Below are 27,234 nucleotides of genomic sequence, written 5' to 3' on the forward strand. Positions count from 1 at the left end.
AAATCCAGTGTTACATCCCAATCTTTCTAAACTTTTGGTTCACCTCATCCACATTATACCAGGGAAATTTCTGGCAGTTCAACCTCAGGTAAGGTAAGCCACCTTTGGGCCCATGTTTCAGCCATCCAACCAATCAAACTGTCAAAGCCCATCCCTTTCTTTCATAACTGTACCCTATACCCTAAATATTTAAGAACAACCAGGCAACATCATTATACCTGTTCATTCCACAAAACTCTGGTGTCAAAAACACTCTCATCCAGACCCTTGCCTTTTATAAGCATTTAAGTAGCCATACCCAGTGGTGATATTTTACATATCTTTATTGCCAATTCTTGCTGTGGACTGTCATTGCAATCTTGATTATTAGAATCTAATAAGATTAGGGAACCAATTCCAAAAAAATCAAGTACCAATTTAGAAACCCCATCCTTTAGATTCTGTTTCTCAAGAACCAATCCCCGTACCAAAGCTATATTAGTCAGGGTTCTCTAGGTAAACAGCACTGACAGGATATATCTGTAAATACTATAAGATTTTATCAAAATTGTCTCACACAACTGTGAGGATTCACAAGTCCAAATTTTGTAGGGTAGGCTGCAAGCTGGGAACTCCAATGAAGGCTTTTGATGAATTCCTCAGGAGAAGCTGACTGGCTGAAGTAGAGATGGAACTTCTCTTCTGACTGCTGAAATCATCACTTATCCTTTTAAGGTCTTCAGTTTATTGGATGATACATCACACATTGTTGAAGGCAGTCTCTTCATTAGTTGTAGATGTAATCAATCATAGATGCAACCAACTTACTGATGATTTAAGTCCTCAAAATGTCCTCAAAGTAAAAACCAAACCAGTGTTTGGATACCATCATGTGACCAATTTGACACATGAACCTAAGCATCACAATTCACTATTCCTTTTGCTAAGTTCAAATAAAAACTTTGTGTCTTATATATAAAACAAGCATAAGGAAACTCTAAAAGGTGGAAAGCAGAAAACAGACAGATAGGGACAGCAGGACACTAAGAATGACATGGTGGTAGGTTTTCTCTTTACATTATATTTCCCAGATTTGGAGCAGAAGAAGCCACATCCCAGAAATGCTAACAGCTGCTGACAACAAAGAAAAAACTCAAACAAAAGCTGATTTCTTTACCCAAAGGACCAGGAATGGGACAACCTAGAAAATAGAAATCTTTTCTGCAACAACTGTTCTCTAACCAAAGATTACAGAAAAACTGTGATTCCATCACCACTCGCACCAACAAAGTCCAAATTTGAGCTTTGTCTTCCACAGACTGCAACGTTTCCCTCCACTTCTCCTGCCAGGATGGCGTTAGAGCAGGCCAAACAGGGCGTGGAGAATTTCATGGCCACCAGATAGTAACAACCCTCCCCTTGCCACAGTAATGATAGTGGAGAACACAATGGGGGACCTGGATTTACAATCTCATCTAACAATAAAGAAAAGACAGTCTCGCCCAACCCCCCCCCCCCATGCTGAGGTGTTATTAGAGGAAGCCTGTGGAAAATAGGGACTTTTCCACTATTAAAAGGCCATGCACCCATGGTGTTCATGAAAGCTATAGGGGAGCAGTAAAAAGGCACTCCTATCTCTCCCATCAAAGAAGTTTTCAGTGGAGGTCCAGTGGAGAGACAGAACTCCCACTCCCACACAGCTGTAAGAAGGATTCCTCTCTACTCAGGTGTCAACTTGGGCTGACTGGCGAAACTAGAATTCTACCTGCATTTGGCAGTACTGGGACAGTGACCCTCTTCCTGGCAGAGCAGTATCATAGAAAGACAGCTAAAACAGAAGACCCAGAGTCATAAAAGTGTCCATATTTCAATCAAAATCATTTATCATATAAAGAACAGGAAAATCTCCAGCTGAATGAAAAAAAAAAAGACAATAGATGCCAACAGTGAGGTGTATGAGATGTTAGAATTGCATAAAGAATATTTCAAAGACATCATAAAAATGCTTAAATGAGCAATTACATTGTTGAAACAAATTAATAAATAGGAAGTTTAGAAATAAACAGAAAATATAAAGAACAACCAAATAGAAATTTTAAAACTGAAAAATCCAGTGATGGAAGTAAAATAAAAAGCAAAAACCTCAATGGATGGGCTCAACAGCAGAATATAAATGACTGAGGAAAGAGTCAGTGAAATGGAAGAAGACAGAAAAATATAAATCATTCAATCTGAACAGCAGGAAAAAAAAAAGGATTCAAAACAAAGCAAAACAAAAAGCAAGGACCTGTGAGCCTATGACAAAAGAACTAACATTCATGTCAGAGTTGAGAAAATCCTGGAGAGGGGATAAAAAGGGGGTAGAGAGGGAAAAGTACTCAGAAAAATAATGGTTAAAAATTTGTAAATTTAGCAAACTACATAATTCTACAGATTCCAGAAGCTAAATGAACCCAAACAGAATAGAATAAAAGAAACCTGTTCTAGTTTGCTAATGCTGCTGGGATGCAAAACACCAGAAATGGATTGGCTTTTATAAAGGGGGTTTGTTTGGTTACACAGTTACAGTCTTAAGGTCATAAAATGCCCAAGGTGATGCATCAACAATTGGGTACCTTCACTGGAGGATGGCCAATGGTATCCGGAAAATCTCTGTTAGCTTGGAAGGCATGTGGCTGCCATCTGCTCCAAAGTTCTGGTTTCAAAATGGCTTTCTCCCAGGACATTCCTCTCTAGGCTGCAGTTCCTCAAAAATGTCACTCTTAATTGCTCTTGGAACATTTTTCCTCTCTTAGCTTCTCCAGAGCAAAAGTCTGCTTTCAAAAGCTATCTCCAAAATGTCTCTGTAAACTGCAGTTCCTCTCTCAGCTACTTTGCATTCTTCAAAGTGTCCCTCTTGGCTGTAGCAAGTTTGCTCCTTCTGTCTGAGCTTTTATAGGGCTCCAGTGAACTAATCAATGCCCACACTGAATGGGCGGGGACACACCTCCATGGAAATCATCCAATCAGAGTTATCACCTACAGTTGGGTGGGTCGCATCTCCATGGAAACAATCAAAGAATTACAATCTAATCAACACTAATATGTCTGCCCACACAAGATTGAATCAAAGAAAACAGTGTTTGGGGGTACATAATACATCCAAACCAGCACAAAACCCATGTCAAGTCATCTAATAGTCAAACTCCTGAAAATGAATGTCAAGGAAAAAACGTTGAAGGCAGCAAGAGACAAAGAAACATTATCTACAGTGGAAAAACAATTTGAATGACAGCAGATTTCTCACTAGAAGTCACAGAGGCCAAGAAGAAGTGACAAAACATTTTTCAAATGCTGAAAGAACTGTCAACCCAGTATCCCATATCCAGAGAAGATATAATTCAGGAATAAAAGGGTAATCAAGACTTTCTCATCTGAAGCAAAATAAAGATAATTTGTCACTAGAAGATCAATCTTAAAAGAAATGGCTATAGAAAAAAAGCAGTAAGTGAAGGAATCTAGGAACAACAGGAAGAAAAACAAGTTAAGCAAAATATGGGTAAATAGACTTTCTTTCTTCTCGTGAGCTTTCTAAATTTTATTTGATGGTGGAAGAAAAAATTATAACACTGAAGTGAAAATTATATTATAAACAGGGGATGGCAAAGGAATTTAAAGTAAGATAAAATGATTAGTGTAGTAAGCTATGATACATTATGCATATATAGTGTAATACTTAGAACAACCACTAAAAAAGTTATACAAAGAGATTCACTCAGAAACACTATAGATAAATCAAAATGTAATGTTTAAAAATGTTGAAGTAACCCACAGGATGGCATGAAAAAGAAAACGGAGAAATGGAAAACAGAAGACAAACATAAAATGGCAAACTTAAGCCTAACATATCAATAATTATATTATCTGTAAATGGTCTAAATATTCCAATTAGAAGACAAATATTGGCAGAGTGGATTAAAAAGTATGATCCAACTGTTCCAGTTTGCAAATACAGCCATTATGCAAAATACCAGAAATGGATTTACTTTTATAAATGGGGGCTTATTTGTTTACAAAGTTACAGTCTTATGACCATGCAAATATCCGAACAAAGGCATCAACAGTAGGGGACCTTCACTGAAGAACATAATGGTGTCTGGAAAGCCTTTGTTAGCTGGTAAGGCATGTGGCTGGCATCTGCTTGCCCTTAGGTTTCATTTCAAAATGGCGCTCTCCAAAATGTCTCTCTAAGCTGCAGCTGCCCTGAAGTCCTTCTGTTTGTGAGCTATTATAGGGCTCCAGTAAACTATTCAAGACCCACACTGAATGAGTGGGGCCACACCTCCATGAAAATAATCTAATCAATGGCATTACCCACAGTTGGGTGTGTCACATCTCCATGGAAACAGCCTAATCCAAAGATTCCAACCTAACCAACACTAATACATCAGCTCCCACAAGATTGCATTAAAGAACATGTCATTTTGGGGAACATAATACATCCAAACTGGCATATTCCACCCCCTTGACTCAAAAATGACATGATCTTTCCATATACAAAGTACATTCATCGCATCAAAATATCACAGAAACTTAAATCCTTTCAGTAACAGTAGGTAAGTACAAGATCCCATCTAAATCAATCACAGGTATGGTCCCTGTCCTAAAGCAAAATTCCCCTCTAGCTGTGGACCTGTGAAACTTAGAACAAGTTATCTCCTGCCAATATACAAAGGAAGAACAGTCATAGGATAAACAGTCTCATTGTCATAAGGAGAAACAGTAAGGAAAACAAGGTTTAAGGGACCAAAACAGTTCCTAACACCCGCAGGGCAAACTCCATTAGATTTCAACGTCTGAAGTCATTTATAGAATGACATTTTATTCTTGGGGCTTGAGAGAACAGGTGTCCAACACTTTCTAAGGGCCTTTGTGGTAGCTCTCTTCTCTCCAAACACTGGAGTGAGTGCTCCGACATAGCTACGTATTGGGGAGACCACCTTTTTCTCAGCCCTACCCACCTCAAGCATCAGGGTGCCACCAGACTCTGCCTTTCTGGGGCAAAGTCTCTCCCTTCTCTGAACACTGGGGTGGCCAGGCTCTCCCCAATCCCCCGGGAATGTGCTCCACCCTCTCTGGGGCCTGGGGTGGTGGCAATCTTCCTGAGCATCTAGGTTTGCAAAACTGACCCTTTGCATCTGGGGCAAACTCATCCTTTCTATGTGCATGGGCTGCTCCACTATCCCTGCCCAGGACCTCTTGACTCCAGACTTCAACCTCTATGGCTCTGTCTTTGAAGAAACATTTCCTTCAATTTATCCCTTCTCCATACCCTGCAGTCCTGACCAGCAGTGGTTCCATTTATACATATCTCACAAAAATTCTATAGGTTTGGCATACCGTTTACAGGGGTCAAAACCATCAGACAGTAGGACTTTCCACAAGTCCTTTCTGAATACATCCATCTCCAATCCTGGCTTATACTGAAATGGTGGTCAAGTTCCATGTTTAGTTAAATCCTCACATGAGGCTGTAGCTTTTTGGATCTCACTTTTTGGAAGCACGGAATTTTCTAAACTATCAGTTTCTGGTTCCCCTGTACCCAAGAGTTCATTTCTCAGCTTAACTCTGACCTGTTGTATTTTACTATAAGCTACAAGGAGAAGCCAGGCTACATGATCCACTTGTAGTCTGGAGATCTCCTCAGCTAAGTATCCCAGCTCATTGCTTTCCAATTCTTCCTCTCCATCTGACACCAGGACTCAATTTTGCCAAATTCTCTGCCACTTTAAAACAAGGATGGCCTTCCTTCCAGTTTGCAATGACATATTCAACATTTCTGCCCAAGACCTCATCAGAGCTATCTTTAGAGTCCATATTTCTACCAACAGTCTCTTCAAAGCCATTCAGGCCTTTTCTATCAAGCTCCTCACAATTCTTCCAGAATCTTCTCCTTATCCATTTAAAAAGCTGTTCCAACATATTTTGTATTTGCAAGCTTGGCAGCACCTCACTTCTCTGGTACCAAAACCTGTTCCGGTTTGCTAATGTTGCTGTTATGCAAAATACCAGAAATGGATTGGCTTTTATAAAGGGGCTTTATTTGGTTACAAATTTACAGTCTGAAGGCCATGAAAAAGTCCAAATTAAGGCCTCAACACTAGAATACCTTCAGCGAAGGAAGGCCAATGGCATCTGGAAAACCTCTGTTAGCTGGAAAGTCACGTAGCTGGTGTCTGCTGATCCCGGGTTCTGTTCCAGCTCCTTTCTCAGCTCCTGTGCATTCTTCAAAATGTTGCTCTTGGGGCGTTTGTCCTCTCTTATCTTCTCCAGAGCAAAGTGTCAGCAAAAATATGCTTTCAATGCCATCCCCAAAATGTATCTCTAAGCTGCAGCAGCTCTGACTCCTTCTATCTGAGCTTTTATAGGACTCTGGTAAAATAATCAAGACCCACACTGAATGGGTGGGGCCACACCTCCACCACGGGAATCATCTAATCAAAGGTATTACCCACAGATGGGTGGGTCACATCTCCATGGAAACAACCTAATCCAAAGATTCCAACCTAATCAACACTAATACATCTGCCCCCACAATACTGTATTAAAGAACATGGCATTTTGGGGGACATAACACATCCAACCTGGCACACCAGCTATATGCTGTCTATAGCTGTCCATAAGAAACTCACTTCAAATATAATGATATAAGCAAGTTGAAAGCAATATGATAAAAAAAATCATGTGAGCATTAATTAAAAGAAATCAGATAAAGTACATTTTATGTCAAAGAGACAGAGAAGGATATTATATAATGATAAAAAGACATAGCAATTCTAGCTGTTTAAGCATCAAACAATACAGCTGCACAATATATGTAGCAAAACCTGAGAGAGCTGAAAGGATAGGCAAATCCAAACTATATTTGGAAATGTCAACACTCCCTTCTTGACAATTGATGGAGTAGAGAGAAATTAAGCAAGAATATATAACTCAACATAACAATGAACTAATGGGATTTAATCAATATTTATAGGCCACTCCACCAAACAACAACAGAATACATATTATTTTCAAGTATACACAGTGTATATACCAAGATAGACTATATCCTGGGCCACAAAATGGAACTCAACAAATTTAAAGGATTTAAATGGCACAGAGGGTTTTCTACAACTCCAATAAAATCAAATTAGAAATCAACAATAGAAATATGAGAATAAGAGAAAAAAAAAAACAAAACTCTCCAAACTTGAAAATGAACAATACATTTCTAAATAAGCCTTTGGACAAAGAGGGAGTTAGAAGGAATATAGATACATATATATGAATGAAAATTAAAATTCCATAGCATAGTTTGTGGGATGCAGTTAAATTTTTGTCAATAATGCAAACATTAGAAAATAGAGAATAAAGTTCCAAATCAACAACCTAAGCTCCCACCTTAATGACCTAATAAAAGAAGGTAGAAATAAATGAACAGCAAGCAGAAGGAAGGAAATAATAAAGGAAAGAAAAGAAATATATGAGCTTTTAAACAGAAACACAATAGATAAAATCAATGGAAAAAAGAACTGGTTCTTTGAAAAGATCTATAAAACTGGCAAACCTCCAGCAAGACTGAAAAAGAGAAAAGAGCATGAACAAAAATTACTAATAGCAGAATGAAAAAGGAGATATCTCTATAGGCCCTTTAGGTATCAAAAGGGAAGTAAAGCAATACTACAAAAAACTCTATGCTATAAACTTGACAACTTATATGAAGTGAACAAATTCCTCTAAAAAGACAAACTACCACAACTTACCCAATACAAAATAGATAATTTGAATAACAGCATATGTATTAAGGAAATAAAATTTATAATATAAAACTTCCCCTTCCCTTTACCTTCCAAAAAAGAAAAGCCACAAGTCCAGGTGGTTTCTACCAAACATTTAAAGAATAATTTGCACTAATTCTACAAACCTCCTCTAGAACATAGAATAGTAGAGAACACTTCACAATTCATTTTATTAAACTACTATGATGCTGATGTCAAAACCAAAGGCAATATCAAAAAAGAAAAAAAGAGATATAAAACTATGGACCAATATCTCCACTAAATATAGATGCAAAAATATTTAATGAAATATTCAAAAATATAATTCAGCAATATATAAAAAGAACTGGAAATCCACATGCAGAAAAACGAAGTTAGACCTCTACCTCACACCATACACAAAAATCAATTCCAAATGAATCAAGGATCCAGATATAAGATCTAAAACTATAGAACTTTTTGAGTACTACACAGGGGCAAATCTTCATGACCTGGGATTTCACAATGTGTTCTTAGATATGAAACAAAAACCATGAGCAACAACAACAACAACAAAAACCACAATAGATAAATCTGTTTTTATCAAAATTAAAAACTTTTGTGCATTGAAAGAAATTATCAAGAAAGTGTAGAGACAACCTGCAGAATGGGAGAAAATAGTTGCAAACCATATTTCAGATAGCAATTTAATATCCAGACTATATGAAGAATGTCTATAATGCAAAAACAAAAAGATACCTAAGCCAATTTAAAAATGGGCAAAAGGCTTGAATAGACATTTTGGCAAAGAAGATATGCAAATGATCAATAAACATATGCAAAAATGCTCAACATCATTAGCCATTAAGGAAATGAAAATTAAAATCACAGTGAGATACCATTTCACATGCTCAAGGATGACTATTATTAAAAAAATAAATGGAGAATGACAAGTGATGGGACAGATGCAGAGAGATTGAAACACTAGTGCATTGTTGGTGTTAATGGAAAATGGTACAGACACTGTGGAAAACAATATGGTTGTTCCTCAAAATTCAAATAGAGAATTATCATTTGACTCAGCAATCCCACTACTATATATATACCCGAAGAAAGTGAAAACACAGTTCCAAACAGATGCTTGTATACCAATGTTTATAGTGGAATTATTCACAGTAGCTCAAAACTAGAAATTAACACGTGTCAATCAATAAATGAATGGATAAACAATATGTAGTACATGCAAACAATTGGATATTATTTGGCCATAAAAATTGAAGTTATAAGGTATGCTGAAACATGGAATAATCTCGAAAACTTTATGCTCAGTGAAATAAGCAAGACAGATAAGGACAAAATTGTATGATATTGCTTATAAGGGACAGTAGAAATAGCAAATCTTCAGAGATAGAAAGCCAAGTAGAGGTTACTGGGGGAGAGAGATTGGGGGAAGTGAGGAGGAGCAATCTTTGCAAGAATTTAAATAAATAAATAAATAAATAAATAAATAAATAAATAGAATACAATTAAAAGAATTTTACACATTACGAACAAGTGAGGTTTATTCCAGAGACGCAAGCCTGGTCCAATATTTGAAAATGAATCAATGTAATCTAACATATTAACAGGTTCAAGAAGATAAATTACATTAGGATATCAATAAATGTAGAAAAAGAATTTAAAAACACCACCATTTCTGATATAAACTCACAAAAAATAGGAATAAATGGGAACTTTTTCAACTTAATGCATAACATCTGGAAAAAAAATCTGTAACTAGAAAGACTTTCTTTAAAGTCAATGATGGAATGCTTTTTCTCTAAGATCAGGAACAAAGCCAGGATGACTGCCCTCAACACTCTTATTCAAGATAGTACTGGAGGTTCTAGATATGAAATAAGGGAAAAATAAACAAATATCTAAGTAAATAAAAGCCAGACAGATCACAAAGGAAGAAATTAAACTGTCCCTGTTTGCAAATGACTTGATTGTCCTAGGAGATTTCAGAAAATCTAAAAAAGCACTCATAGAACTAATGAGTGAATTCAGCAAGGTGTCAGGGTACAATATAAACATGCAAAACACCATTGTATTTCTACATACTATCAATGGATATGTGAACACCTAAATCAAAAATACAATACTGTGGTAGTTTGGAGCTGTTATGTACCCCAGAAAAGTTTTTCTTCTTTTAATCTGTTCTTGTGGGTGCAGACCTATTATGGATGGGACCTTTTGATTAGGTTGTTTCAATTGAGATATGACCTACCCAATTCAAGGTAGGTCTTAATCCTTCACTGGAGTCCTTCATGAGAGGATAAAAGGCAGAGACATTTGGAGAGAGCAGAGAGAGAGAAATATCCAAGAAAAAAGGAACCACAGTAGCTGAGAGAGAGACATTTGTAACCAGAACCCAGGAGAGAAGAACCAGCAGACATCACCATGTGCCTTCCATGGGACAGAGAAACCCTGGATGCCAACAGCCTTTCTTCAGAGATTGTATCCTCTTTTTGATGCCTTAATTTGGACATTTTCACAGTCTTAGAATTGTAACTTGTTACTTGAGTCCCCATTGTTAAAAGCCACCCCATTTTCTGGTATATTGCATTTCAACAGCTTTAGCAAACCAAAACAAATACCATATATGATCCCTCAGAAAAATGAAATATTTAGATGTAAATCAAACAAAACAGACATAGGATTTTTTGCTGAATATCACAATATTTATAAAAGAAATCAAAACAGATCTAAATAAATGGAGAGACTTATTGTGTTCTGAATACTCAAAATAGTAAAGATGTCACTTCTTCCTGAATTTTTATATAGGTTTAGTATAATCTCTGTCACAATCCCAGTAAGATTTTTTTGTATGTATAGACAAAATCATTCAAAAGTTTATATAGAAAGGCAAAGAAAGTAGAATAGCTAAAACAAGCTTTTCATAATAATAATAAAGTGGTAAGAATCAATATACTCAATTTCAAGATAATTATGTAGCTACAATAATCAAGTCTGTGTGATATTGGCAGAGAGATAGACACATTAGACCAATAGAACAAAATAGACCAGACAGAAATAGATCCAGACAAATATGCCAAACTGATTTTTACATAGGTGCAATGCAATGCAGTGTAATAAAGATAGATTTTGAAACAAATGTTGCAGAAACAACTGGACATCTACAAGAAAAAATTGAATGATGACCTAGGTTTCACACCTTATAGAAATGTTAACTTAAATTAGATCACAGATTTTAAAGTAAAACAGAACTTATAAAACTTTTAAGAAAAAACATAGACCATCTTCATGATTTAGGGCTAGACAGAGTTCTCAGATTTGACACCAAAAGCATAATGCATAAAAGAAAAGAAATGATACATTGCTCTCTTGAAGTTCCTGTTAAGAGTATGAACAGCCAAATTACAGACTGAGAGAAAATATTTCCAAACCCAAAAGTCCAATAAAGGATTAGAATCTATAATATTAAAAAGTTTCTCAGAATTCAACAATAAAAAAATAAAATTAGGAATTGGTCAAAATACATGAGGAGAAATTTCACTGAAGAGGATATGCAGATGGCAATAAGCACATGAAAAGATGTTCAAAATCATTAGTCACTAGGGAAGTGCAAATTAAAAGCACAATGAGTTATCAATACATAGCCATAAGAATGGCTAAAATAAAATAAAATAAAATAAAAATAGTGACAACACCATATGCTAGTGAGTCTGTGATGAATCTGAAATTCTCACACTCTGCTTGTGTGAATGTAAAACGGTACAGTCACTCTGAAAACCAGATTGACAATTAATTGCAAAACTAAATGTGCAACTATCATCTGACCCAGCAATTGTACACATGGGCATTTATGAGAAATTTTGTCCACATATAAACCTCTACACAAAGGTTTATAGAAGCCTTATTCACTCTAGCCAAAGCTGAAACCAATCAAGATGTCCACCAATGGGTGAATGATCAAACAAACTGTGGCACATCCATACTACGGAATACTACTCTCAGCAATAGAAAAGAACGAACTATTGATATGCAAAACAATCTGAACGAATCTCTAGAGAATTATGCTTCATAAAACAAAAGTCAAGCTGAAATGTTACAAATGGTATGATTTCACTTACATAACATTCTTATATAAAGAAATGGAGAACAAAGTGATTTCCAGGCATTAAGAAGGTTAACGAGGTTAAGGTGAGGTTGGGAGGGAAGTGGGTGTGGTTAAAAAAGGTAATTGAGGAATGTTGGTGATGGAAATATTCTGTTACCTTTACTGTATCAAAGCAAGTATTCTGTGATACTGTATTATGTTTCAAAAGATGTTTCCATTGGGGGAAACTGGCGAAAAAGTATACTGGATCTCTCTGTACTATGGCTTACAACTGCATGAGAATCTATAATTACCTCAAAATAAAAAACTTTAAATTAAAAAAGAAAATAAAGAAGAGGATAAGCATGAAGATCCTTGCTTACCTGCTATTGTACTTGATTTTCATGAGTAACTACATGTGTGGGCAAAGCATACTAAAAAATGTTGTGACAAATATTTCTATTTTATCGTTTTTCTTGAGAATTCATGGTACTTTTTTAGTCCTTCTTGTTGCTTTATATTGTTTTTATTATAATGCTAGTTAAATAAGTGTAAATATAAATCAATGTATCCAAACTTATTTAATTGTAGCTTATATAAAGCTATGAAGTCAAAGGAAATATGTAAGTCAAGTACCAACAAAACTGAAAAAGAAAAAAAAAACACTTAAATTTAAACTAACAGCATTAGTTTACTATGAACAGTGATGCTGTTTTGATAACGCTAAATCAGCAATTACAGTGCGAATATGGCTCTGAATGCTATAATGCAATTTATTTTACTTTTTGTTTTTTAGTATACTCTTTACCATGTACTGGATGGTGATTCACTTTCTTCACCATTTTTATTATTTCAAAGCAGCACAAAACCTTTGTTCATATAGCATGACTTAGTATTAATCTTATTTCAGTCTGAATTCTTTATTAATGGATTATATTTGACTCATTTTCTTTTTCGTAAGTTGGCATGAATAATTGGATAAGTCATTATTTTGTGCCAACACTGTCTTATACACAAATGTTTTGGCAGGTCTGAAATTTGTAGTGGCTGTGCGGATATCTGAGAGGTTAACTTTGATCTGTAGGTTTTTGGACCCCCTATTAAAGAAACATGGATTTGTGTTAAAATGACTTCAAAAGAATCTCATTAAATACTCACAATTTTTAATTAGCTTCAGATGTCTCTGTTAATATAATCAAATGATGGCAAAATTTTATAGCTAAAGAAAAAAACATAAAATGTAAGTCAGTATAAACTCATTAAATTGCATATATTACTTGCCAAAGTGTGTAATGAATAAAATAAAATACAATTCTAAGAAATAGAATGAGGCATCATTTAGTTTGTCTTCAGTGTTAGATGTTCTTCCAATATTTATCTGTTTATATCCCTGCAGTCTACAAAACTGCTGAGACACAAGTGCATCATAGCTGAGGTAATTATCACTATACAGTTTTAAAATATATCTTTCTCCTGAAACTTCTATGTCTTATCATAGAGAATAGTTTTTTATGAATAAAAAATTTGGAACTAGTTTATTCACTCTACTCAAAGTTTTCTCAAATGGAAGTTAAGCTACAATATTGAGTTAATGGCAACATGTTATTTTAAACTGATCTTTCTTGAATGTATTCTCATTTTCTGCAGCAATATTTAGTAACTCTATGCAAGTGCATCTTGTTAAAATAGGTGCAGTTGTAGGCCATTGCACCAAAAGTATAACAGTGACTATGTTTGAGGGTTGGTCTTTGGTGATTTTTTTCATTATTTTTATTATTATCCAATTTTCTTGCTTAGAAAGAGCAAAGATAAATAACACTCCCCTCAAATAAGAAAGAAAATTATTTTGCATAAAAATGAAATTATGACTTCACAATATCTCCTTCAATATTGAGGAAGAGGTATTTCAAGTATATATCTATATCTCAATTTATATGTTGTTCATTGACATTTAAGCCACGTAATGTTGTCTTCAGTTGAGACTTGTTTTATAGATTAGCTTTATTTTTCATTTTGTTTCTCCTTCTTTTCCTTCTCCTCCTTCTTCTTTTCCTTCTCATCTTTATTCTCCTCCTTTTCTTTCTCTCCCCTTCTTCTTCTTTGGTAGTTTGGTAGGTTTTGTATTCTCATTTGGGTGACTATGAAAACTCTAAAAAATTGTGTTTAAAAATTGGTCCTGTGAAAAACTATTAATTTTGGATACTACATCAGCAATTTGGGTAATTGCCATCTGTCAATTAGTGTAGAGACCCATTTCCATAGTAAACATTTAAAATATTATTTAATCAAAAAAAATTTATCACATAGTTTTTAAGAGCTTTCAAATATAATATAATTTTAAAACTATGTCCATGGTTACTCAGTGGTATACTTCCCATGTATTTGTGGGCAGTTAATATGTGCTAGATGGTGACGATGCCACAGTGAATGAGGGATGCATTATCCTGACCTCAAGGGGTTTGTGCCCTACCGGGAGATGCAGATTAAAATCAAGTAGCAACTATGATTCTGATGAATACTCAAAAATACATAGTGTACAGTGATAGGAAATAGCAAGAAGGTGATACTTAAATGGGATGGGGAAGGAAAATCTAAGAAGTTGACATTCCAATTGAGACCTGAAGGATGAGAAGAATACATATATGTTATGATAAACAGAGGAAGGTAGACAGGAAAAGTGATGTGAGAAAGCCTTGAGGCAAGACGGGCCAGATGACCTCATAAAAATTACAGAAAATTATTTTGGTCTCCTGATGAACAAAGCAGAAAGTGAAACAAGAAAAAGGTAGAGAGTTAGTAGCTGGGGCTCCATCATACAAGATTTTTAACACATAATAAGGATTTTTTTAAAATTAAATTTTATTGAGATATATTCAGAAAACATACAATCATCCACAGTGAAAAATTAATTGCTCACAGTATCATTATATTGTTGCACATTCATCACCACAATCCATTTTTGAACATTTTCATTACCACATGCAAAAAAGAATAAGAATAACAATTAAAGTAAAAAAGAACATCCAAAACATCCCCAAACCTGACTATTACTCATTTACTTTTGTCCACAATTTTCTACTCATGTCCATACACCGGATAAAGGGAGTGGGAGCCACAAGGTTTTCACAGTCACACAGTCACACAGTATAACTTATATAGTTATATGACCATCTTCAAGAATCAAGAATACTGGATTGCATTTCAACAGTTTCAGGTTTTTTCTTCTAGCTATTCCAATACACTAAAAACCAAAAAGGGATATCTATATAATGCATAAGAATAACCTCCAGAATGACCTCTAGACTCTATTTGAAACTTTATTTTGTTTCATTTCTCTTCCCTGTTTTGGTCAAAGAAGGCTTTCTCCATCTCATGATACCAGGGCCAAGCTCATCCCCATGAGTCATGTCCCACATTTCCAGGGTGATATACACCCCTGGAAGTCATGTCCCATGTAGTGGGGAGGGCAGTGAGTTTACCTACAGAGTTGGCTTAGAGAGAGAGGCCACATCTGAGCAACAAACAAAGTTCTCTGGGGGTAACCTTAGGTAAAATTTTAAGTAGGATTAGGCTCTCCTTTGCAGCCCCATGATCAAGGGCTCAGCCTTCTAAATTGGAAGTTCCCAATACTTGTGAGAATATCAGCAATTCCCCAAGAGGGGAGGCTTAATATTTCCACATTTTCCCCCAGTACCTCAAGGGGGCTTTGGAAATACATTTTTTTTCTCTGCCCAAATTACCCTGGGATGTATCAGGGCTTCACATTAACCTGTACAAACCAAACAGATTTCACTCCCTATTCAAAGTTTCATGTAATTATGGTGTTTGAATAAACTGACCATACAAGTTAAATTATATAGTGTGCTACAAAAATATATAGATTTTGCACCTAATAAACATCTCTTCCATTGGTCTCAATGGAAGTTGAAGAAGTTGAAGGCCTTTACCCTTTAGTCTGATTTATCTCAGTCCCAACCAAGTCCATCTCGTTCATATCTCTATTTGAAGTCTGGTCTCTTTTTCAGCCTCTTTAACATTTTCTGGATGGGGTAATACTGACATTCATAGCTGCTGGACTCTGTCTCTGAGTCTCAGGTGTCACACAGATACCCAAAGTTTCAAGGACTGACCAAGTTATACACAAAGAGCGCCACATCTCAGAATTTAGAAATAACCGTTACAACTCAGGAACAGATGTAACTGCTCTCAGAGCTTACAATCTAGGAATTCTTACAATAAACCTTCCCCTGATAACCAATGTCTCGGATTAAAATCTCAGAGTTTGCACATTATAGTTAGTCCATATTAGTGAGGCATTATAACGTTTGCCTTTTTATTTCTGGCTTATTTAACTCAACATACTGTCCTGAATATCCATTCACCTAGTTGCATACTTTACAACGTTACCCCTTCTTGTAACTGCTCAATATTTCATTGTATATATACACCACAATGTGCCATTCAGTTCATCATTCAATGTACCCTTAAGCCACCTCCATCCACTGCAAATCATGGATACTGAAACCACAAACCCCACTGTGCAAATGTCCATTTGTGTCCGTCTTTTCCATTCTTCCAAGTATAAACCCAATAACAGGATTGCAGGACCATATGGCAACCCCATGCTTAGCTTCCTGTGGAACCACCACACTGCCCTTCAGATGGGCTGCACCATTCTACTTCCCCACCAATGGTGATTAGATACACCCCTCTCTCCATATTTTCTCCAGCACTTGCATCCCTTTGTTTATTTTTTTAGACAGTTTTATTCATACCATACATTCCCTCCTAAGTAAACAGTCAATTGTTCTCTGTATAATCACATAGTTATGCATTCACCATCACCACCTATATGAGAACATTTCCGTTTCTTCCCTAAAGAAAGAGGAAGAGGCAAGGAAAAAAAAAAAAGAAAAAGAGAAAAAAAATGATGACTAAAAAAAAACAGAAAAAACAAAATAAAAATAAAATACAATAAAAAGGCCAGACAAAACACCAATGCCAAGTTTGCATTGAATGCATTTTGTCCCCAATAACTTCCTATTTCAACACCTTGTAAAAATGACATTCATTTGTCCTACCTCATGTAAAACATTCTTATATTTGTACACATAATCGCAATCATTAAGCACTCTAGGTTTCACCTAAGTTATTCAGTCCCAGTCTTTATCTTCTATCTTTCCTTCTGGTGTCTTACATGTCCCTAACCTTCCTCTTTCAGCCACACTCAAAGTCATGTTTGCTCAGTATACTTACAATATTGTGCTACCATCACCTAGTACTGTGCTATCCATTTTTGGATCTATGTAATCAATCCTCTTGAACATTCTGTACTCCTTCAGCATCAAATGCCTGATCTTTACCCTCTTTCTATCTCCTAGTATCTTCATTTCTACACTCTTTTCCAAACCTCTCTCTCCTGTCTTTTCCTATCTGCCTGTAGCCCTCCCTTTAGTATTTCCTGTAGAGGAGTTCTGTTCATGAACTCTCTCAGTGTATGTTTATCTGTAAATATTTTAAACTCTCCCTCATTTTTTGAAGGACAGTTTTGCTGGATATAGGATTCTAGGTTGGCAGTTTTTCTCTTTCGGTATCTTAGATATACCATACCACTGCCTTCTCGCCTCCATGGTTTCTACTGAGAAATCCACACTAAGCCATATTGAGCTACCCTTGTATGAGATGGATCGTTTTTCTCTTGCTGCTTTCAGAATTTTCTCTTTGTCTTTTACATTTGACAATCTGATTAGTAAGTGTGTTGGAGTAGGTCTATTTGGATCAGTTTTGTTTGGGGTATGCTGCGCATCTTGGGCGTGTAATTTATGTCTTTCATAAGATGGGAAATTGTCAGTGATTAGTTGATCTATTATTCTTTCTACTCATTCCTAAAACTGAAAAACATGTGTAGTGAGAGGTAAGGGCATGTAAAGAGAAGCTCATAAAAGAGGCTGAGACAGAAAGACCAGTAAGGTAAGAGGAAAATCAAGAAACAGATGCATCATCAGACTAAAAAAAATGATTGTTTTAAGAAAGAAGGAGTGGTTTATTATATTAGATGCTCCTAAGTAGGTGTAGAGTAGCAGGGTAGTAGGTGGACTGGTGGAGAAATAGAATTAAATGATGGTTTACTTTTATTTTTCATATGGGAGACATTAGAACACCTTGGTATACTCATATGGTAAAGAAAGAAGGGATCAGATAGTGCCAACTATATCACTTATTATTTATCCAGCCTGAACTCCATGTCTTGCACTATGGTGGGTGGTTCAAATACATGCCAGCTTCAGTACCCACATCAATGCTGTGAGGCCGATATTATTATTATTATTTTACAAGTGATGATACTAAGATGAACTGTGGTCAATTAACAGATCAAAAGTCACCCAGCTAGTGAGGAATGGATGCATAATAATGATGTAAATGAATTCAGAACCATTGTGAAGCAATGGCAGACTTCTCTCCGTTCCTTCCAGACACTGCCACTTCCCCTTTAGCTTTCTATAATCTAGTTGATTTGTAGAGGCTTAATAGAGTATCTGCTAACTGCAAGTCCTCTGCCAAGTCAAAAGTCCATTTGCTGCCAAGCAAAAGAGCAGTTCTTAGGATAATAAAAATGAAGATATACTATAGACTAAAGATATTTTAGAGGCTGCTTTAGAAAGTATTACACATGCATAACCATAAATGACTTTTCTGTATCTGGCCTCACTGCACACGAGAAGTTACTAATTTCCAGAATGCTATTGAGTTCTGTTGTGATGATAGCTTCCTTTTTTTCCCTTCTCATATACCTAGACACAAGGTTTTAGGACAAGGAGCTCGGTAAGGACAGCACTACTTTCACGTACCTCTCTGTACTACCACTATCTTCCCCCCAAAAATCTTGAACCATTCCCATTCTTGATGCTTACCAAACATGTATTTTTAAAGATAATTTCATAGACCTGGCAAAGAAGGAATGATGATATAAAACAAGTACAGCTAATCTCATAATTTTTCCCACAGAAAGAATTGTTAAGGAATTCCTATTTTATTCACTTTCAAAATTAAAAGGTTGCTTTTCTCATAACCTTGGAACTAGCCTCTTTTCAAGGCATCTTTCCATAGACAAGAAAATTGTCTTTTATTTTAAAAATAGTAGCATTCCTCCAGCTCCAGCTGTTCTAAATAAGCCATTTTTGCTTTGTGCCTCATAGACTTTACCTGGCCCTATAAATAACTGAGTGGGGAGAATGCAAAGGATTCTTCTTATTTCCTCTATTACATGGATCAAAAGAAAGAAGAGTTGTCTCTTACAGGAAGGACAGCAGTTGTTTGCATGTATGCAGCTCTGCTTCTGTAGGCAATTTGTGAGATTCTAGTTGAAGAAGTTAGAAATCCAGTGATAAGGGTCCCTTGAAGATGATGCTTATTTAATGAAAAATCAAAAGCACTATCTATTTTGGAAGGAAAAAAAATCTCTCCTAGTTAATATTTCAAGCTTGGTTTTAAGCATAGTTGTGAGTAACTCTTAAGGGTGCTGTCATGGAGTTTCAAACCTTTGAACTTACACTTACTGTTAATCACAATTCTCCTCTTGGAGTGGAAGCTTTCATTTGTTTAAAACTTCAAGCCCAAACCAGCTCCAATCTCCCCCAATGAACCAATAGGAAAACAAATACTATCAACTTCTTGTTGAGCTGAGGTCTGACTTGTACCTCAATTCTAAGATTTCTTTTTATTTTAAGGAAAAGTTTGACCTGTTTTCAAGGAAGTCCATGGAACAGTCCTATTGATATGTTAATTTTAACAAAGTGATGAAATTCAACTCCATAGCTGTACACTATCCTCAATTAGCTTAATCACGTTTCTGTTTTGTTGAAACAAAACTGAAGTTTGTCTCTTCCTTTGACAGTCAAGCTAAAATAATAAAATCTGGAAGCAACAGGTTTTATTCATTAAATACTTGCATTTATCTATTAATTATGCAAAAATTTTACTCTTTAGAACATTTATGAAGTCATCCCTATTATAAAGCAAATTCATGGGAAGAGTAGCTCAAATCACAAACTTAATTCTACCATTATCACACTTATTTGTGTATGTGCTTAGAAGATCATTTTTATGTACACTGAATACTGACATTTCTCTGCATACAGTAACTATTTCTTACACATATTTCCATTTATTTTCCATAAAGAGGTGAGGGTTTCTGACACCTTATTCTGAATGTATGAGTAAGCCTATTGCTAATTAACTCATTTCTTTACCTTATCCCATTTAACAGAATTGGGTCAATGATTTTATATATCAGAGCAAAACCTTGTCTCAGTAGTTACTCAATACTCTAATTCATCAATTCATGTTTTAATGGAATCTGTAAATGATTTGTTAGGGAGAGAACTGGTGGATTTGGCTTCGAAAGAACAATGACCCTCATTTCTTCCCTCTTCTTATATCTGTTCATGCAAGTTTTATGACAAAGTAGAAGCCTGGTATATTTAATGGGCTCACAAAGAAATATTCTTTGTCCTTTTCTAGGCCTTCTCAAGATTTAATATTCCCTTTGTGCTGAAATTAAAGCTGGTTGAGATGAAGTAGAAACAGAGCTATATCTTCAGAATTTTATATCCTACATTGAGTTCTAAAGGTAGTTTTAACAGCTCCCCTAGTTCAAATCATACCACTTTTTAGCTCACAAATGCATTCCTACTGGCTGTTGGAGAGAGAGATGCTTGATAGGTTGGTTACCTTTCTTCCCATTTTTATTCCTCATATGTATGCAAAACCTCAGAGGACAAAAAAAAAAAATACCTAGGATATTCATATGTGCATGAACATGAAATAAAAAGCGGTGAAACAGAGAAAAAGATTTTATTTCCTGGAAAAGTAAATGATTCAGTGCTAATACAGTTAGTAAGGGTACATAACTTATTACAGATGTTTAAAATGCAAGCAATTCAAGGGGACACCTCTATAAAAAAGAAACCGCTAGAAGAAGTTATCAAAGAAATGGTCTTTGTACTCTTTGATTTCTGATAACTAGGACATGTTTTCATTCTATTCAGGAAAATAAAATGAAATACAAGTTTCTTTAGATAAACACACAGATGCATACACACACACACTCCTAACCACCAACTTCCAGGTGATAAATAGTATTTAAAATAGACTTACTTAAATAAAGCTGACTCACTCCACGTCCAGGGTAGAGAAAGTTGGTAAGAACAATGATTCTGGAAAGAAAGTAATATGCACTCTGGATTTGAGATGCATTAGTGCATTCATACCATCAGAAACCTGTTGGTAAATTTCCTCCTTACAAGCAATAGGATTTTCTGCAGAGTGGGAATTTAATGCTAATTCACAGATAGGAACAATCAGTAACTCCACTCTACTCAACAGTAACGTCAATAATGAAATATTTTTGACAATCTTTGAATTATAATTTAAATCTGTTTTAGGCACAATTTCCCAATGACTTTGGGATACAAATATTTATGGTGCTCTCAGAGGAAATTTCTGACTTGAGTTCATTTCATAGAGCATGACAATCAATACTCATATTCCCTTTCTGAGACTTAATGCAGCCATTCAATGGGCAGTTAACCTTGTAGATCTGGCGGCAGTTCTCAAATGAACATGCAGATAAAAATGACAGACTATAATCTGCATCCTTTATGAGAATCTAATATATTAATAAGGCAAGACCGTGACTTCTGGTGTTCAACCACCACCCCCATTCATTCCAATGAGTCCTTGATATTCTTGTGAAGTGTTCAATTTGTCTGTCTGCCTTTGATAGGCAGAACCAGACGCTGATTTGTTACACTTGCAGTTGGCCAAATGATAGCTATGAATGTCTTAGTTTGAATTTTAGTGGCCAAATCTTGTTTTGTAGTTACTCTTACAGCAACTTGTAAAACCCTGCTGCCACAGTCGAGTCTGTTTTGAAGAAGGCAGGTGTCATATAGAACTTAATTTGCACACACCTGCCTTTATGCATACTGTCTAGAATGCCTCCCTGCTCCTCTTCTCCATCTGGCAGCTTCCTCCTCATATTTCAAAACCGTGTTAAAAAATCACTTCTGAGAAACTGCTCTGATTCCCCCAGGCAGAATCAGTGCCCCGCCCTCTATGATTTCTACTCATTGCACATCTTTCTATTTTAGTGCTAACCCTATTGTATGAAATACAGGAGCAATAGCAATTGCTTTGGATTTAAAGAAAGCTAGATTTGATAGTTCATCCATTTATTAGTTGGTTGGCTAGTCTTCTGACCAAGTTGCTTAACTTCTTAGACTCAGTTTCCTCATTTTTAAGTGAGGAAATAAGATTTATTTATATAGTATTATTTTAATACTGGCAAATTTTTTGTTCTTTAATTGCTTTTGCTTTCAGCACAAAGGAAGCACACAGCAAATATCAGCTGAAAGAGTGAATACACCATCCTTTTATCTCTTCCAGCCTCACTGTATGCTAAGCATATAGTGAATAGAGACTATGCTAAGCGCTTTTCTAGTTGCTGGGGATAAAGCAGTGACTAAGCCGTCCAGAGATTTCACAGTCCTTGGGCTTTCTTTCCAGTGGAGTAGACAAAAAATAATTATTAAACAAATATTTATATATATTTTATAAAATTAAATATTTATATAAGCTCAGATGATAAGCAATAGAAAGATGGAGAGAAATTTTGGTTGAGGGTGCGGAGAGAAGCAAAATTCTAGGGTGCTAAATTTACATTTGATCTGAGACAAAAAAGATCTAAAGAGGTCATTGGGAAAAATAAAGAGAAATAGCTTTTAGGGAGAAAGAGGAGAAGGTGCCAAGGCCTGGAGTGGAACCGTTTGGGGGCATGTTTGAGGAGTCAAGAGCATGCCAGTGGGCTAGAGAAAATGACTTTGGAGGACTTTTAGAGAGGAGGGACTTGAAGGGAGAGGCAGGCTCAGCCCACAGGAGCCTTGAAGAAAGCAGAAGCCTCGAAGGAGCTGAGCTTGGAGTGGATCCGGGCCAACACCAGAGCCTGTTCTGTTAACTGGTCAAAAGGTCCATGTTCTTGGGGTTCAGTTTGTGAACTGAAAATTATACTGTGAAATTCTAGAAATTATCTAGGGTTTTATTAAGGGGGAAATGTTGGGAAAGAAGGAATCTCCCTCATATATGGCCTTTGCTCTAGAGTTTGTCCTCTCAGCGCTACGCTGGAGGGAATACTAGTGACGTGGTTAACAGGGTCGGCTACTGAGCCATACAGACACAGATTCAAATCTCTGCCTAGTCACTTGTGCATATAACCTGACCCTTCCATTTACGTGCGCACCATCTGTTTTCTGGCAGGTGGAAGGGGGTGTATCACACTTTCAGTCCCCATGTAGGCAGCACATCTGATTCCAACAGCATGTGGTGATTTTATTACCCTCTGTTCTACCACCCATCCTAGTGTGTATTTTCATATTGTCCTCACCTATTGTGCATCTGTCCCCTAGCTACCACTCTACCCAGACGGCTAACAACATGAGATTGGGGACTCCCGTTTATCCATCATTTTTATTTCTTCTATCCAGAACAATATCGGTTTATAGAAGACACGTTACCATTATTTGTAAAAAAATTAATTTGATTCCTAAATGTGGAAAAACATGATTAAGCTTGCTATTATCTCCTCATGAAACACAATTAGGATAGGAGTTGGAGGAGGCAAATTTGAGATTAATATAAGGAAATTCACTCTCACTATAGAAGTTGTTCCCAGGTGAAATCAGTGGCCTCCACAGAGTGAGTGTTCAAGCCTGCATTAGATGACCACTTGGCAGAGATATTCTAGAGGTGCTGGGAATAGCACATCGATAATTTGATAGGCTTTCTTAAAGCCTTCTTCCAACCATGGGATTCCTTCATTCAGAGGTTTTCACAGCAGCACACACTTATTAGAGGACTGGATTTAGAAGATGGGAATAGCATGACCCATGGGAATAGCAGATAATGTTGTATTTCATGATTCCTGTTTCAGTTTGCCAATGCTGCCATTATGCAAAATGCCAGAAGTGGACTGGCTTTTTCTAAAGAGGATGTATTACGCCACAAAGTTACCATTCTAAGGCCATAAAAGTGTCCAAACTAAGGCACCAAGAAGAACATACCTTCACTGAAGAGCAGCTGATGGTGTCCGGAACACTTCTGTTAGCTGGGAAGGCATGTGGCTGGTGTCTGCTGGTCCTGGGTTGTGTTTCAGCTCCTCTCTCAGCCCTGTGCATCTTTAGCTTAGCATCTCCAAGCATCTTTCTGTCTGCAACTCCAAGCATCTCTGAGCTTCTCTGTCAATTCCCAAGTTTCTTTCCAAAATTCTCTCCAGCTGCTCTTGGGGCATTTTATCCTCTCTTAGCTTCTCTGGAGCAAATTCTGGACCAGCATCTCAAAGCATCAGCAAGTGTCTCTTAGCATACCCCGGGGCATTTTCTTCTCTCTTCTCTCTGTGTGAGCTCCCTTTCAAGGACTCCAGTGAACTAATCAAGACCTACCCTGAATGGACAGGGTCAAATCTTTATGGAAACATTCAATCAAGAGGTCATACCCTAATCAAAAAGATTAATCAATCTGCTCCCACAAGATTTCATTAAAGAATATGGCTTTCTCTGGGAGACATAATGTATACAAACTGACACAATCCACAAAGAAAAATTACCCCGTGTAATTTTCTGCCAAGTGCCATCTTATTTTTCCCTTTGAAAACTGCTTTGGACAGCATTTCAAGTCTTCTCTTGCCAGGTGTATGACAATTGTTTGCATGCAGTAAGCACGGGGCAAAACTTGTTTAATAAATGCTATCTTTCAATTCACCTGGTTATAAATGAAGCAGAGAAAAATACAGATAACTGTTTTACCATTGGCGAATTCACCAACAGAAAGCAGCAAATGCCTATTGACTGACAGACAGTTACAGAGCAAGTCGATGACGAAGTGATTGAAACATCTGCCATTATCCTTCCAACTTCTTGTTCTATCAAATAAATAAAACTATACTTCATTGATGTCATCTTTATATTTGGGAAAGTGTGCACATCACCTTTTGTTAGATTCTACAAATACTATTAGAAAATAGCCAGCTGTGTTTGGACCTGATGAAACTATTTATTATTTTAAATGCTTGGAAAGAAGGAGGGAGACCTGCATGTTTTGTCTGTGTGGTACAACTTACTAATAATATATGATGTGCATATATAAAAACTCAGTAAGTGAGGGAAATTCTTTCCAACTTCAAATGTTGATGAGGCTCTTTGCTTATTTCTAATAGGTTCTCATTCAGTTAACATAGCCTAAATTATTTCTAAAACATTACCTCAGTGGAGATTGTCAATGCATTCTTTTATGTCTGCCCACCTTTTAAACACTCAGTTTATACTTCATTTCTTCTGGTTAGCTTCATCTAGCAGATAGGAAAACTTTGTCTTCCAAAGTAGTAAAAAATCACTGTTTAAGTAATTAACTGATATGTACATTCTGCCTCATATATTACAGAAATAAGTTTCTTATCATTAAAATGTCTTTCGTTCATTAGTTTACCTGGCTAACACTGCATATTAAAACTTATTTCCAGAGAGGCACCTAATTACATACATTTCTGCTCATTTCTTTACTATTCCTAATGCATCATATAGGATCCCACCATCCTGTTCTGGCTCAGCTTTCTGCCCCTGTTCTTAAATCCTCCTTATCTCTTACCACGTTTTACTAGTGAACAAGCACATAATCATGGGAAACACATTTCAATACTCTGAAGGTATTTTCAAGAATTGTCTGATTATACCTTTTCTTCATATTATTAAATAAGTTATTTATTTGGCTTCAAATTCTCATTATATATACACAATTAAAATGATATTATAGTGAAACCTGGATACAATAATGATATTGAAAAAATGGATAGGAAATAGTAAGAACTGATCTTTTTTTCTGAACTTATTTGCATCAGGTACATAATAGGTGTTATTTCATTTAATCTTCAAGATAACTCTAGTAGGAAGATATCATATATAATTTGATATATAAAAAAGGAGAAGTTTCTGAAATAAGTGAAATAACTTGCCCAATCACCCACATCTAGTATGTTCAGAGGCAAAATGATATTTTAGTCTAGTTTGGTCTGATTTAAAATGTGTGCCCTTTGTGTTACTTTATACTGCCCTTATTTGCAAGAATTGAAGTTTAACCCTTTTAAGACTGAGTCAGTTGAATTTAAATATAATATGATTAAACTACCTTCAAAGTCATTGGAACATCAAAAATCCCTAGAAAAAATGAGAAACAAAGAGCTACTTATGAATAAGCTTTAAAAATCAATTAAAATTAAAGCAATTAATTTCCTTTGGGAAAATTAATCTCAAAGTTTGGGGAAATTAATCTTAAGAAAAATCAATCTTAAAGTTTGAAACAAATGGATTGGTTTAAAATCACTGGAAAATAATTATTGATTCCTGTTATTATCTGTATTATCGGATATACGTTAATGGAGGTACGTCATTGACTAACCCATTATGATGAAAACCAAGATTGAGTACACCATCAAAGTTCCAGCACCTAATTTAAAAGAAGAGGAAGATCTTTTTCTAACTCTGTCTTTTGGAACATCAACAACTAAATCTTGAATGGTTTCTTCATTTATAAACTATAATACATGTTTCTAAAGTGTTAAACATTGATGCAAACACAGGATTTCAATGGACAGTAAGATTCCCAAGGAAGCTTATTGAGAAAGTTAATACTGAGTTCTGAGTCCTTTAATATGCATAGGTAGAAACTACAAAATTCCAAGTTAAATGTCTGGATGTGGCATGGGTTGTTGCAATCAAGACTGGCCTAAGCTGTAGACCCATCAGGTGAGATCAGGTGAAACACATGTCTTATAATCAATCACTTCCCCACCAGTCTCCTTTCCAAAACATACTCCCTGCCATGTCTAACACACTCCATCATGACAGCATGACTTTGTGGTTAGCATCACCCTTCTCTCTTGAGTCGTCTTTTAAAATGTTTATGTTCAAGCAATCAACATTCTCCTTCTTTACAGGAGAGTCCTCAGTGATGTAGAAAAAATAGAAAGTGTCTTTTTTCTTTTTTTTTTAATGAGAGAACACACCAATAGCAAATTTGTGTACTTCACCCCTAAATCTAGATCTTTTCTCTAACTTAGAATTCATATCTGTGGATTCAGCTTTAAGACTTCTTCAATATTTCACAATACAAATTCACATTGAAACAGTCATCACAAATAGGCTATGAGTTCTTCATTCCAAGAACAGTTGAGGAATTTTAATTCCTAGTCAATCTATTAAATCATCTCATAGGTTTTCCCTTAGTGACATATTATCTCTCAGTGGGGCTACTCATGATGTTTTCATCTCT

The sequence above is a fragment of the Choloepus didactylus genome, chromosome 4 (genome assembly GCF_015220235.1).
Source record: "Choloepus didactylus isolate mChoDid1 chromosome 4, mChoDid1.pri, whole genome shotgun sequence".
Taxonomy (NCBI): Eukaryota; Metazoa; Chordata; class Mammalia; order Pilosa; family Megalonychidae; genus Choloepus; species Choloepus didactylus.